We start from the raw sequence: 13,349 nt of genomic DNA, 5'->3' as shown, positions 1-13,349 counted from the left end.
CATACAATTTGCAGCCCTCCAGTTTCAGATCCCTTAGATTGGGAAATATTGCCTTTTGGGAGATGTTTTAGGGTTGAAAGAATCTTATTTAGATCAGGGAACTCCAATCTTTCCCTTGGCTTTATGCTGATTTATTTTCTCAGGACACTGGGCTTCCCTAAACTCCAGATGAATCCTCAACATTCAGTTGGAGTCAGGTGGAAGGGCAATTTCATATCCTCCTATTTTATCTGAAATGTTCAATGGCACACAACTTCTCCCAGGTGTATCAGACAGTTAATGGGCTCATAGTTTGCTCTTTTCTTCAGTAAAAAGGTAAGTAGAGGATTACATATTGTCAGTTCAAAGTAATGACTAACAACACCTTCTTTGTGTATGTGTGTGGGGGGGGGAAGAGAGAGGGAGAGAGAGAGATGGAGGGAACTTATTGCTTTGTTTAATTTTGCTCAATGGGACCGATGATATGTAAAAACTGTTCTTCCTTTTATTATAACCCAAATGTTGGGGCCCATCTGAGAAATTCATACATCTAAAAATCAAAAGAAAATACAAGTCTAACTCAAATACATTGAAAGACGATGTTGATTTTTACTGTTGTTTTATTATGGGTAAGGAAGACGGTGTTTCAATGCACACCTTAGAATAAAACTTAAAAGTCCTCCTCAAACATGTTTTTTCCCTAAAGTTTCACTCCATATGATGGCTCCTATATATCTCCCTTTTCTCTTTTTCTTCCTCACCCTCTGCCTGAAGCTCTTCATCTCCTTTTTATCCCTCATAGAATTCTTCCAGCATATCTCATTCAGGCACCCATCAAGAAAAGGGCCACCTGAAGGCAGTGAGCCAAATGAAAACCCCATCCTGATCATCCTTGTCCCCTAGGCATGCCACTGGGAGCCTCCATTCATCTTAGTATATCATGGAATAGCACAGTGGAAAGGAACAAGCGCTAAATTAGGACTCGGAAGACATCTGCCACCAGCAAGTGGGGTGTCTTCAATAAAATTTTTAACTGTTTTTTTAAAAATTAAAAAAAATTCTTTAGAGAGAGCGAGTGTGCGAGTGGGGGCAGGGGGAGAGGCAAAGGGAGAGGGAGAGAAAGAATCCCAAGCAGGCTCCATGCCCAGCACAGAGCCCGACACAGGGCTGGATCCCACGACCCTGAGATTATGACCTGAGCTGAAATCAAGAGTCTGATGGTTAACTGATCAAGCCACCCAGGTGCCCCTTCAATAAACTTTTTTAATCCCGAGCCATCTTCCTCATTCTAAAATGGGACTAGTAATACTCACCTTACCTACCTCAAAGGGCTGTATGAAGATCAGTTCAGCGATGCATTTACTGAAAGTACTTTAAGAATTAGAAACCAGTCTGACATTACTATGAGTTCTAGAATGAGAGGGTGACAGTTGGAGGGGGCAGGTCTTAAGAGTTATCTAGTCCTACCCTTCACTTTAACAATGGGGAAATTAAAACCCAGAAAGGGTCATGACTCACTCAACGCCATCAAGACAGGTAGAAGCAAAATCAGGTTAGAGACAGTATTCCCAATGTTAGAATGAGTTTTCAACTGTTCAGTAATGAATCAACCACAGATTGATCAACTGGCTGTCAGTGCTGGACGTACTGTCAGTAGATCAAGGATGTGATGGAAGAATGGAGGTAGAGACATTGCTGATAGTAGACAACAAGGGAAAACAACATGAAATAGGGTGTAGGAAAGAGTGATGAGTTGTCACAAGAGGTTCGCTAGGGACTTGAAGGAGTCAGTAGCATTTGTTATTCTACCTCGTCTAAAATGCTACACAAAGATATGTTTTGTTTGGAGTATCTATTTATTTTGAATGATTAATGATAGATTTTCCACACAAATTGGATTATCTAATTCCCAGTCTTAATTATGGCTATATAACAGCTGTGGATATGTGTCAGAAATTCATTTACTGGAATGAGAAAATTTCCCTTCTCCATGAGTCATGAGAATCTTCTTTCCACTGGAGTTTTATTTTGATGAAGCCAGGGATTAAGCAATTGGTAAGTTATTTGGTTCATGATGTCCAGATTCTCATAACCTGCCTACATGTGTTCTTTATCTTTTAGACTTGGGTTCTCTATCACTTGTGTGAATAAACCTCAGATGAAGCAGATGGCTGGAACATTCTCTTCCTTGTAACTGGCAATATCTAGAGAGGTCTGACAAAGAGATAGTGCTGGGCAAAGAGCTGGCACTCTGTAGACATCAGATTGATTATGTGTTAGGAATGAAGTTAGCTTATTTACTCTTATTTCTTTTCTTTTTTTCCATTTAAATGTCACATGGTGTGTGTTCTTAAAGCTAATTCTATATTCAAGTGTTACCATTTTTCTTAAGCAATTTCTTCAAGGGAAGTTTCATTACCTCTTTCTTTGAAATGATACTCTCCATCTGTTTTTATTGGCAACACAAGGAACAGTTTCCAGTACCCAATTAAATTTATGCAAGCTGACTTTCATTAATATGTCACCAAACATTTCTAGCTGTTGTGCATTATTTACTTAGAGAATAAAAAATCAAGGTCCCTTGATAGTCATTTTCTGAACTTTCTGGAGTTTACATATATCATGAGGCCCTTCTTTAGAGATACTAATGCTTTTTTCTTGTTATGGAGAGAGCAGTGTTTAATATGACTGACTGTTCCTTGGAGAACTCTGTGTTTAATAGGTGATTTAATAAGCTCATTCAGGTTCTTACCATAAGTAGATGGCTGTGGTCAAATTGTGTCACTGTAATACACATTCATGGATTAGACTAACTTCTTGTAAGATTTTGAAATTCTTATGTCCAAAGCATATTTCGTTCATCACATCCCAAATTCTTGAACCTGTTCTCAGGATGGACTTACGCACAATATGAATTTATCTGCTTATTGCTAGATTCGCAACTCAACACAATTAATTTCATTGGAAACAGAACAGACTCTGAAAGGGACTTTTTCAATTATAATATGGTTGGATTTTTCCTGGGAAAAAAAAAACTGGAGATAGAAAAGAAGGACAGATCTTGAGAATGAGAAGATATGAAGTATTCTGCTCTCAGGCAGTAGAGGTTTGGGGGGGCAGACAGAACGGAGAAAAGGAGGAAGGAGGGAGAGAGAGAAGGAGTAGAGAGGAAAGGAGAGGAAGAAAGAGGGAGATAGAATATAATAATTCTTAGATAGCAGATGCTGAGATCTGAAATCTTGGATCCAGTCATCCCGGTCCTGACTATGTCTTGAGGAAGATGGCTGCTTGTAGGTATGTGTAAGGCCGAAATAACTAAGAAGCAGAATTGAATTTGGACAATTTGTTGGGAGGACCAGAAGCCCATGAGCCCAAGTGACATGAACCCAGACAATATATCATGTGGGTTGTGTTTGCTCCCACCCCCCCCAACTTTTTTTTGCCCCTGGGGTTTTATTTTAATGAAAGCAGTGATTGAGCAAGTGGTAATTTATTTGGTACATGATGTCCAGATTCTCAGTCTCCCTACATGTTGCTTATCTTTCAGTCTTTTGTCCTCTACAGGCTGGTTGAATAAACTTCAGATAAGTCCCATGGGTAGAAAAGTCTGAACTGAGGGGACTATCCCTGGCAGTGGACAGTTAACATAGAGCTGATGGGTTGAAAGATTTTTGGTGGAGGTATGTGCTATTTTACCGTAAATCTGGTAGGAAACAAGCTGGATCAAGCCTAAGTGATAGAACCATCTGGGCTTCGACAAAGATACCATGTAGCAATGTCAGGCCCAGTGGTGGTAGAGAATAGAGTTACCTGGTAGATGAAAATTTCTCTCTAAAAGGGACTTATAGCCAGGAATGAGGCCTTGAATTGAGGAGTCAGTTCCTGGTGTTGGAAGGCTTATCTTGGATGTGGCGGTGGTGTGTAGAGAGAGATGAAATATTGAAAAATGTGACTCTGTTTTCTATCCTAAGCTGCTAAGGCAGGGGAATATCCATTGCACAATACTAATTCTATGAGATTTTCCTTAAAACTGGAAAGTCAGGAAATCAGTTTCCAATTATAGAGAATGCTTATGTTTTATTTTTATGCTTATTACATTTGATCTAGAATTTATTGCATCATATATTATGCAACAACTGGTGACTCCTTGGAGACTTTCGGCAGATCTTTTCTCTCCTTGGGACAGAGAGAGCTCATCCTAACAATTTCTGGTTAGTGTTCTTTATCTGAAAAAGGAATTTCTACTTGTTTTGGATGAAGTAAATATATCTGGAACCTGCTCTGGTAGGTATAAACAATATTTACAATTCCAGGGTCTTAGTATTTGCACTGTTTGTCTAATTAGAATCTTATTTAACTGCATGTATTCCCAAACTAACATACAATTTTTTTTAAAAGCCATAACATTATACATCAGAGAACATCAATTATGACTGTTAGACTAGAGAGGAAATAGGAGTTTTATGATCTTTTAACTCATATGACTTATCTTGCAATCCAGTGGTGAAGAAGAGCATCATATAGAAAGACCATGACTTTGAAATCATGCCGACCAAGATTTGAATTGTTTTTTAGTGTAACCTTGAGCATCGATTTCCTTATGCATAAAATCTACTTTGTTATAAGTCTTTTAAATAAAATCCTAGGCACCTAGTAGTTGCTCACTTAATGGTAACAAATATGCATGGTTTTGGTTCATGAATTGTACTTTTATGTGTATACTTTTAGGTTCTTACATAATTTTAAAACAGAGTCTTACATCTTTTGCCATCCTTTTCAGAAATTGTATGCATCATATTAGTAAGCCTTGGCAATTTATTTTATCAGTAACAAAAACCTCCTTACCCAATTAAAGAGTATAAGATTATAAATCTGTAACTTATGCACTGTTTATATAGACACCATTTTGCATTAATTTGTAACCTGCATCTATGATTCTTTTTCTACTTGGGCATAAGGTCTAAATATTGGATTCAGAGTCCTCTAAAACCTATGAAAAATTACTGGAGAGGGCAGTGAAATAGAATTTTAATGGACAAAGGAAATGAAAAAATAATTTAGAAAGATAATCAAGTTAAATAGTTGCGGCAAAAAAAATCTCTGTTGGAAAGGAAAAGAAAGGAGCCAGTAGATACACTTCCCTTTTAATGAAATAGCCAAGAAAAAAGGATAATTGTCAACTAGAACTTGAATGCTTTTAAATGACAACATCCCAAATTTGAAGAGGGAGTAATGATAACGATTATTTTGTTTTTGTTTTTAATGATAGTACATTTTGCAGGAATAAAAAAAGTCAAATTGAAACACTATCAAGACTCAAAATGGTTTCATCACTTTGATTCACTAACCAACCCCTTCTGAGAATTTAGAATGCTTTGAGTCAGGAAAAGGCTGAACATCTTCCTTACAATATTGGAAACAGCTTAAGTGTTTAAATCCTGGGGGTAGCTCAACACGTTTTATGGTGAAGAAATATTCAGCAAATATTATGAAGCCAGCAAAAAATCATCAAGACCGTGAGGTACTTGAAAAATTGCTAACGATAAACTTTTAGGGAGAAAAGAAAAATGTAAAAAAAAGAATGCATGCTATGATAGCGAGTGGAAAGATTTGAAAATGTCCCTTCTCTGTTCTGGGTGGAGGTCTGGCTTATTTCTCCCCTTATTACATCCTCAGATCTCGTGGCTGATGGCCTCCCTTGAGTCCCCATTCCCTACTCCTAAAGTCTGCTTGCTGCTTACCAAAAATACCGTTTGCCCTCTCTCCCATTCCTTTGGACCACACTTCATTCTGCATTAGGATAAATTCTGTAGAGAGCAACTTTACCTAGTGTCTCAGTGAACGAAGAGATCTCTAGACTCAGCCCTTTTATGTTTATCATTCACTGTCTACAGGGCCCCAACACAGATCTTTAGGGGGAAGGGATGGTGTTGTTACAAATCTGAGTAGTGTACACAAAACCGTACAGGAGAGTACAGTGACCTCTTGTCCCAACAACGTGTGCTTGGCCTAAGCATGTAAGCTTCTTGTTCCCTTTTCTTATGCTGGGTTTTTTTTTTTTTTCTAAGATTTTATTTATTTATTTGAGAGAGAGAGAATGAGAGAGAGCACATGAGAGGGGGGAGGGTCAGCGGGAGAAGCAGACTCCCTGCCGAGCAGGGAGCCCGATGCGGGACTCGATCCAGGGACTCCAGGATCATGACCTGAGCCGAAGGCAGTTGCTTAACCAACTGAGCCACCCAGGCGTCCTATGCTGGGTTTTTAACAGAGAAGCTTCTCACTTTTTAAGAGTAGACAGCCCTGGATGGGCCACTCCACCAAACCTCTAGTCATGCCCAAACCCACTGCAGTTTAGAATGAGCACATTCTAAATGCTGTTATTCTGATACCATTTGCACTCCCTCATCCCTCACATAAACCTTTGGGAGGTATTTGTCTAGCATATGGTGAACTTTGAACAAACTACATAATTATGTAAAATCTTTTTTTTTTTTTTTAAGATTTTATTTATTTGACAGAGAGAAAGACAGCCAGAGCAGGGCGAGTGGGAGAAGGAGAAGCAGGCTTCCCACTGAGCAGGGAGCCTGATGCGGGGCTCGATCCCAGGCCCCTGGGATCATGACCTGAGCTGAAGGCAGATGCTTAACAACTGAGCCACCCAGGCACCCCTAATTATGTAAAATCTTGACACTTTTTTTTTTTTTTCTGAATTAGTTTGGTAGTTTACAGGATTGTTTTCACTGGATCCATTTATTGTTTCTTGTACAATATAGTTCTAGATCTGCTACTGAATAGTTGTATAAACTTGGGAAACTTTTCAACTTTGAGTTCTGAATTTGTGAAAAGAGCAGGTGGACACTGATGTTTTTAAGACTCGTATCTGAAAGCTCTGGGCATCTTGGTTAGGTTCAAGGTGAGCTTTCCACGAAACTTTAATCTTCCTCTCAGGTCCCTGGGCACTCAACCTGTGTTCCTAGTTGTCTCTGTTGGGCTTGCAGAACTCTCACATTTTCTTTGGGCATAAGCCTTAGTATTTTCGGATCCTATTTTCTTTTTTTGTGTGCTGAAAGGAGGCAATTATGTGTTTATGGCTTTGAGTTCTACTATTGTGAGAAGACAGGGTAAAACTGAAATAATAGTCCAGAAGTTTAAAAAATCATCATAGTTGAATCACAGACCTGTAGCCCTGGAACAGATAATATATTATATGTTAATAACAAAAATCATCATAGTTATGTTCCTGATCTACATTTCCCAAGTTCCCTTTTAACTTAATAGCTGGAAATGTCTTTTAGATGGTGCTAAAAAGATGCTGTTAGAGTTTCAGAGTAAGCTACTGAGATATTGCCATTGCCAAGTCTGATGGAATTTTCAATCTGCATTCTAATCTTAAATTTGTTATTTTCATTTATTGTATAGATCTATCTGTTCTGTATGAATCCATCCATCTCTCTATTTTATGTTTTTGCTAGATTCCTTTTTTCAGCTCTACTGAGGAATAATGGACAAACAAAATTGTAATATATTTAAAGTATACAATGTGATGATTTAATATAGGTATATACAGTGAAAGGATTCACCATTGAGTAAATTAACACATTTATCCCCTCAATATTTACCTTTTTTTTTTTTTTTTTTTTGGTGAGACACTTAAGTTCTGTCTTTGTAAATTTCAGTTATACAACACAGCATTATCCAGTTATACTCACCATGTCATATATAGATCCTCAGACCCGATTCATCCTATAATTAAAAGTTTGTATTCTTTACCAGCCTCTTCCTATTTTCCCCGCCATTCTACTCTCTGGGAATCACCTTTCTACTCTGTTTCTATGAATTCAACTTTTGTTTTGTTTTGTTTTTAGATTCACATATAAGTGATACCATACAGTATTTGTCTTTCTATGTCTGGCTTATTTTATTTAGCATAATGCCCTCCAGGTTCATCTATGTTGTGGCAAATCCAACATTTCCTTCCTTTTTTAAGACTGAATAGTATATATATATATGTGTGTGTGTGTGTGTGTGTGTGTGTGTGTGTGTGTATATATAATCACATTGTCTTCATCCATCTGTCAACTTAGGTTGTTTCCATGCCTTGGCTATTGTAGATAATGCTTCAGTGAACATCCAAAAATTCATTGCTAAGACCAATGTCAGGAAAATTACCCCCTGCATTTTCTTCTAGGAGATTTACATTTCAGGTCTTATGTTCAAATCATTAATCCATTTTGAGTTGATTTTATGTATGGTGTAAGTGAGGGGTCCAATTTCATATTTTTGCATGTGGATATTCTGTTTTCCCAACACCATTTATTGAAGAGACTCTCCTTTCCCCATTGTATATTCTTTGCTCCTTTGGCATAATTAATTGACCATATATGCATGGATTTATTTCTGGGCTCTCCATTCTGTTCCATTGATCTATGCATCTATTTTTATGCCAGTACCATACTATTTTAATTACTATAGCTTTGTAGTATAGTTTGAAATCAGGAAGTATGATACCTCTAGCTTTGTTGTACTCTTTCAGCATTACTTTGGCTGTTTGGGTTTTTTTGGGTTCCATGTAATTTTAGGATTGTTATTCTGTTTCTGTGAAACATGCCATTGGAATTTTGATAGGGATTGCATTGAATCTGTAGATCACTTTGGGTAGTATGGACATTTTAACAATTTTAATTTGAACATGGAATATCTTTCTATTTATTTGTGTCTTCAATTTCTTTCATCAATATTTTATAGTTTTCAGTGTGTAGATCTTTTACATCCTTGGTTAAATTTATTCCTAAGTGTTTTATTTTTTTTTGATGTTATTGTAAAAGGCATTGCTTTCTTTCTTTCTTTTTTTTTTTTTTAAGATTTTATTTATTTATTTGACAGAGAGAGACACAGTGAGAGAGGGAACACAAGCAGGGGAAGTGGGAGAGGGAGAAGCAGGCTTCCCGCTGAGTGGGGAGCCCGATGTGGGGCTGGATCCCAGGACCCTGGGATCATGACCTGAGCCGAAGGCAGACGCTTAACGACTGAGCCACCAGGCGTCCCAAGGCATTGCTTTCTTAATTTCTCATTCTGATAGTCCATTTGTAGTTAGTGTGTAGACATACTACTGATTCTTCCCCCTGATTTTGGTATATTGATTTTGTATTCTGCAACTTTACCAAATCTGTTTATTAGTTATAACAGTTTTTTTTTTTTTGTGGAGTCTTTAGGTTTTCTCTATGTAATATCACATCATCTACAAATAGAGGTAGTCTTATTTATTCCTTTCTGATTTGGATGTCTTTTCTTTCTTTTTCTTGCCTCATTGCTCTGGGTAGGCTTCCATTATGTTGAATAAAAGTGGCAAGAGTAGGTATTCTTGTCTTGTTTCTGGAGCTGTAAAAGTTGGAGTACTAAATCTACGGTCCGAACCCTTCATTCCTCAGGGAGAAGCTGGGAGTTAGGGATTCCCTCCCAATTGCACTGTGCTAGGAGTGCAGTTTATAGTGAGGAAAGGTCCTACCCATTTCTGTGTGGGTTTTTTTCCCATTTGCTGGATGTGTAGGAGCCACAATGTTAGCGTCTGGATTTCTTTCAGAGAGAATTGCTCCATGTGTAGCTATACACTGGGTGTGTCTATGGGAGGAGGGAAACTGGGGAGCCTCCTATGTCACCATCTTGGTCTGGAGTCTCTCATAGTTTATTGTTTAATGTGATAAACATGACAAAATCATGTACAAAATAAGGGCAGCACATTGGAGAGTGGCTAATTTCAGGAAAAACTTCAGAGAGAATATAGTATCTGAGCTAAGTTTTAAAGAAATAAAGTAATATTTTTTTCCAGGAAGACAAGGGAGCACAGAGAAATTCTAGGCAGAGGAAACGGTATATGCAAAAGCACAGAGCTATATAAGAATGTGGTATGTTAGAGCCATAAGGAGAGGTCAGTTGGGTGAACAGGAGTTGCATCATAAAGAGTTTTGGGTGTCTTGCTAAAGAGCTTGGATTTGATATTTTTGAGAATGGGGAGCAATTGTAGTGTGTCAAACAGAGGGAGGTGTGATCCTTTTTGTTCTTTAGAAGGCTGGGTTGACAGTAGGCAAGGCAAGAGGCATGGAGAGCAGCTATGAAGATGTCCAAGCCAGAGAAGATGGATCTAGGCATTATCGGTTAGGATGGAGAGCAAAGACAGACTTAAAAATATTTAGGAGGTAAATCTGACATAAGTGGATATTTTTGGTATTGGATGTGAGAGAGAGAAAGGGGTCAAGTGTTACTTTCTGCTTCTGGCTTGGGAAGCTCAGTGACTTTTGTGGCCATACACACAGAGAGAGGCACTGGGGAGGTAAAGATCTTGCAATAGGATTCTAGATTAGGCTGTTCTGATAGAGGCCTCAAAACACAGTTGCTTAAAAAAAAAGATAGTTTATTTTTCTCTCCTGTCAGTGTCTAGTGAACTCAAAACTTTTGGAGACCTAGTCTCCTTCTCTTTTGTTGCTCTGTCATTCTCAACATACGGTTTCCATGTCACGATCTAAGATGGCTGGGCCATCTTTGGCCATTGCAGATACATATTGTGCACATACCTTCCCTTCAAGGGCATGATTCAGAAGCTGAACTTGTCATTTCTGCTTACATCCATTCTGCTCACATCCATTGACCAATCTGAATAATAGGACCATAGCTAGATGTGAAGGCAGCTTGGAAAAGTCTTTACTTGGGGGGCTCTGTGCCAGTTAAAATTGTGTTCTATTATGTTTTTTAAAGTTTGTGTGTGTATGAATATATGTATGTAATCTCTACACTCAACGTGGGGCTTGAACTCATGACCCTGAGATCAGAAGTCATGCACTCTTCTGACTGAGTCAGCCAGGCACCCTGGTTGTATTCTACTATTAAAGGAATAAGAGAATGGATAGTGGAGAACAACCAGCAGTACTTGCCATATGTATGTTGATTTTCTTTTATTTTTTTTTAAGATTTTAAATTTATATTTTGACAGAGAAAGAGACAGCAAGAGAGGGAACACAAGCAGGAGGAATGGGAGAGGGAGAAGCAGGCTTCCCGCTGAGCAGGGAGCCCAGTGCGGGGCTCGATCCCAGGACCCCGGGATCATGACCCGAGCCAAAGGCAGACGCGTAACGACTAAGCCACCCAGGTGCCCCGGTATGTTGATTTTCAAGTGGAAATGTCCAGTATGTATTTGGAATATATAGGTCCAGATCAGAAATGGGGTCTGAGCTGAAGGTAAGGAATTTACATTTAGGGAGCATTAACTGTTTTCATTCTTCCCTGGTGGTAGAGACTGCTAATTCTCCCCAAGTAGTCATTCTTCTCATCTTCCTATTAGTAATAGGAGTTTTGGAAGAGCAGGTGGCTGCTTAGTTAGAAACTGATTAGCTTTGCTTGCAGAAAAATGTTGTCATGGGATGAAGGAATGGACTTTTTTTTTTTTTTTTAGAGGGAGAAAGAGTGTGAGTGGGAAGGGGCAGAGAGTGAGAGAGAGAGAGAGAGAGAATCTCAAGCAGACTCCATGCTGATCATGGAAACTGATGCTGGGCTTGATCTCACTACCCTGAGATCAGGAGCTGGGCTGAAATCAAGAGTCAGATGCTCAACGAACTGAGTCACCCAGGTACCCCTGGACTTTTTAATGAAAATCTTTTTTTTGAGACTCCTGAGACCCTAAGTGGAACAGGAAGAGAGAGTCTGAGTCAACAAGCTGGAGCGGTAGGGGAGGAGAAAATGTTGACCTTGCACAGTTTGGTCTGATGCTTCCAACTTTCACTTTATTTATTTATTTATTTATTTAAAGATTTTGTTTATTTATTTGACAGAGAGAGACACAGCGAGAGAGGGAACACAAGTAGGGGGAGTGGGAGAGGGAGAAGCAGGCTTCCTGCCGAGCAGGGAGCCCGATGCGGGCCTCGATCCCAGGACCCTGGGGTCATGACCTGAGCTGAAGGCAGACGCCCAACAACTGAGCCACCCAGGCGCCCCTCCAACTTTCACATTTAAATTACTTTTCTTCAACCTTAGTTGTCTTAGTTCTTTTCCAACCACCATATTTGGAGAGCTTTAAATTCACAGGATTACATAATTCCCATTTAACCAAGAGCAGTGCCCTTTTGTATAAAAACAATTTTTTAATGTTAACTCTCCTTTACATTTAATTATAATTTTTAGGGCAATAATTCCAGCCTTCTTTTCCTTCTGCCTTGTACTGTAGTTATACATGAAATTGTGACAGTTTCCGTCATTAAACTTTGAGTCCTTAGGCCCATATCTACTTCATTCATTTTGAACCTTTATGTCGGTCATACTGTTGGTTCTTCGCAGATGTATCTTGAGGCGATTACACGGCTGCTGACCCAACTGGCTGGTCAGGGAAGCAGCTCTCCTGGCTCATCTTTCCCTCTCTCCATCTTCATTGCTATGATATGTTTATTTGTGGGGAAAGGCAAAATGGAGATATTTAAAAGACCATGAGAGCAGAAAGCTGCTTTAGAAATTGCTTTGAGTCCACAGGAGGGAAGCATAACAGGAGGTGAGATCATGGGTTTTATACACTGCATAGTAAGTGTAATAAACTCCAAGCCGGGAGGACAGCAAGGGTGCTCTGTGTGGGTTAATTGGTGCCCTGCCTACACTCAAGGGGAAAATAAATTTTCAACCACATCAAAGTCTCCTCGGAAGAAAAAAACGCTCATTAAAAATGCCACTTCCAGGAACCCTGGCAGCCAGACAATAAGAAGGCTGAAAAATCACCTCTGTTTGGCCTGCTACTCCCTCAAATCTTGAACTATTTGCCTTGAGAAGAACAAAGAAAGTATGTTGGTTACATATTTAAATTCAGCTTCTTAGAAAGTGGAGTGATTTAGCTAGAGTTGGCTTCAGTCCGTTTTTGAGTCCTCCCCAAAGCCTCAAAATGTATTACTATTAGGAATGTAAAAATTCACCCTTGGATACACATACAACCTCCATCCCATTCTCATGAAATGCTTACAGCATAGGCCATGGGTGCATGCAAAATCATACCACTCATAATGGGGAAAAACGCTGAGGAAAAGCAGATTGGCTTCTGTATTTAATCCTGATAGAAGATTCTGTGGTTCATAAATTACTTGACCATCTCCCTCATTTATCCTAAGACTGTGGGTCATTATAAGATCTCTGAAGGCAGAGGCCATATTTTATTACCTTCTTTTAAAAGGATTTATTTACTGGGCGCCTGGGTGGCTCAGTTGGTTAAGCGACTGCCTTCGGCTCAGGTCATGATCCTGGAGTCCCGGGATCGAGTCCTGCATCGGGCTCCCTGCTCGGCGGGGGGTCTGCTTCTCCTTCTGACCCTCCCCCTTCTCATGCTCTCTCTCTATCTCATTCTCTCT

At 39.2% G+C, this 13,349-nt stretch overlaps 1 protein-coding gene across 2 annotated transcripts in view; it reads left to right on the top strand.

Annotated features, from left to right (window-relative positions):
- Positions 1-4,128: 4,128 nt before the first annotated feature.
- The window catches only part of LPAR1 (lysophosphatidic acid receptor 1), a 295,096-nt gene continuing 285,875 nt past the window's right edge, over positions 4,129-13,349 (top strand). For both annotated transcript variants that reach the window (XM_081803368.1, XM_081803367.1), the window contains exon 1: positions 4,129-4,263. The gene's annotated coding sequence lies outside the window, so the exon portion shown is untranslated. The remainder of the gene's footprint in view (positions 4,264-13,349) is intronic.

The sequence above is a fragment of the Leptonychotes weddellii genome, chromosome 14 (genome assembly GCF_054177405.1).
Source record: "Leptonychotes weddellii isolate Sample4059 chromosome 14, ASM5417740v2, whole genome shotgun sequence".
NCBI lineage: Eukaryota > Metazoa > Chordata > Mammalia > Carnivora > Phocidae > Leptonychotes > Leptonychotes weddellii.
Note: the sequence above shows the minus strand (reverse complement) of the source record. Positions and strands in the feature narration are given on the sequence as shown.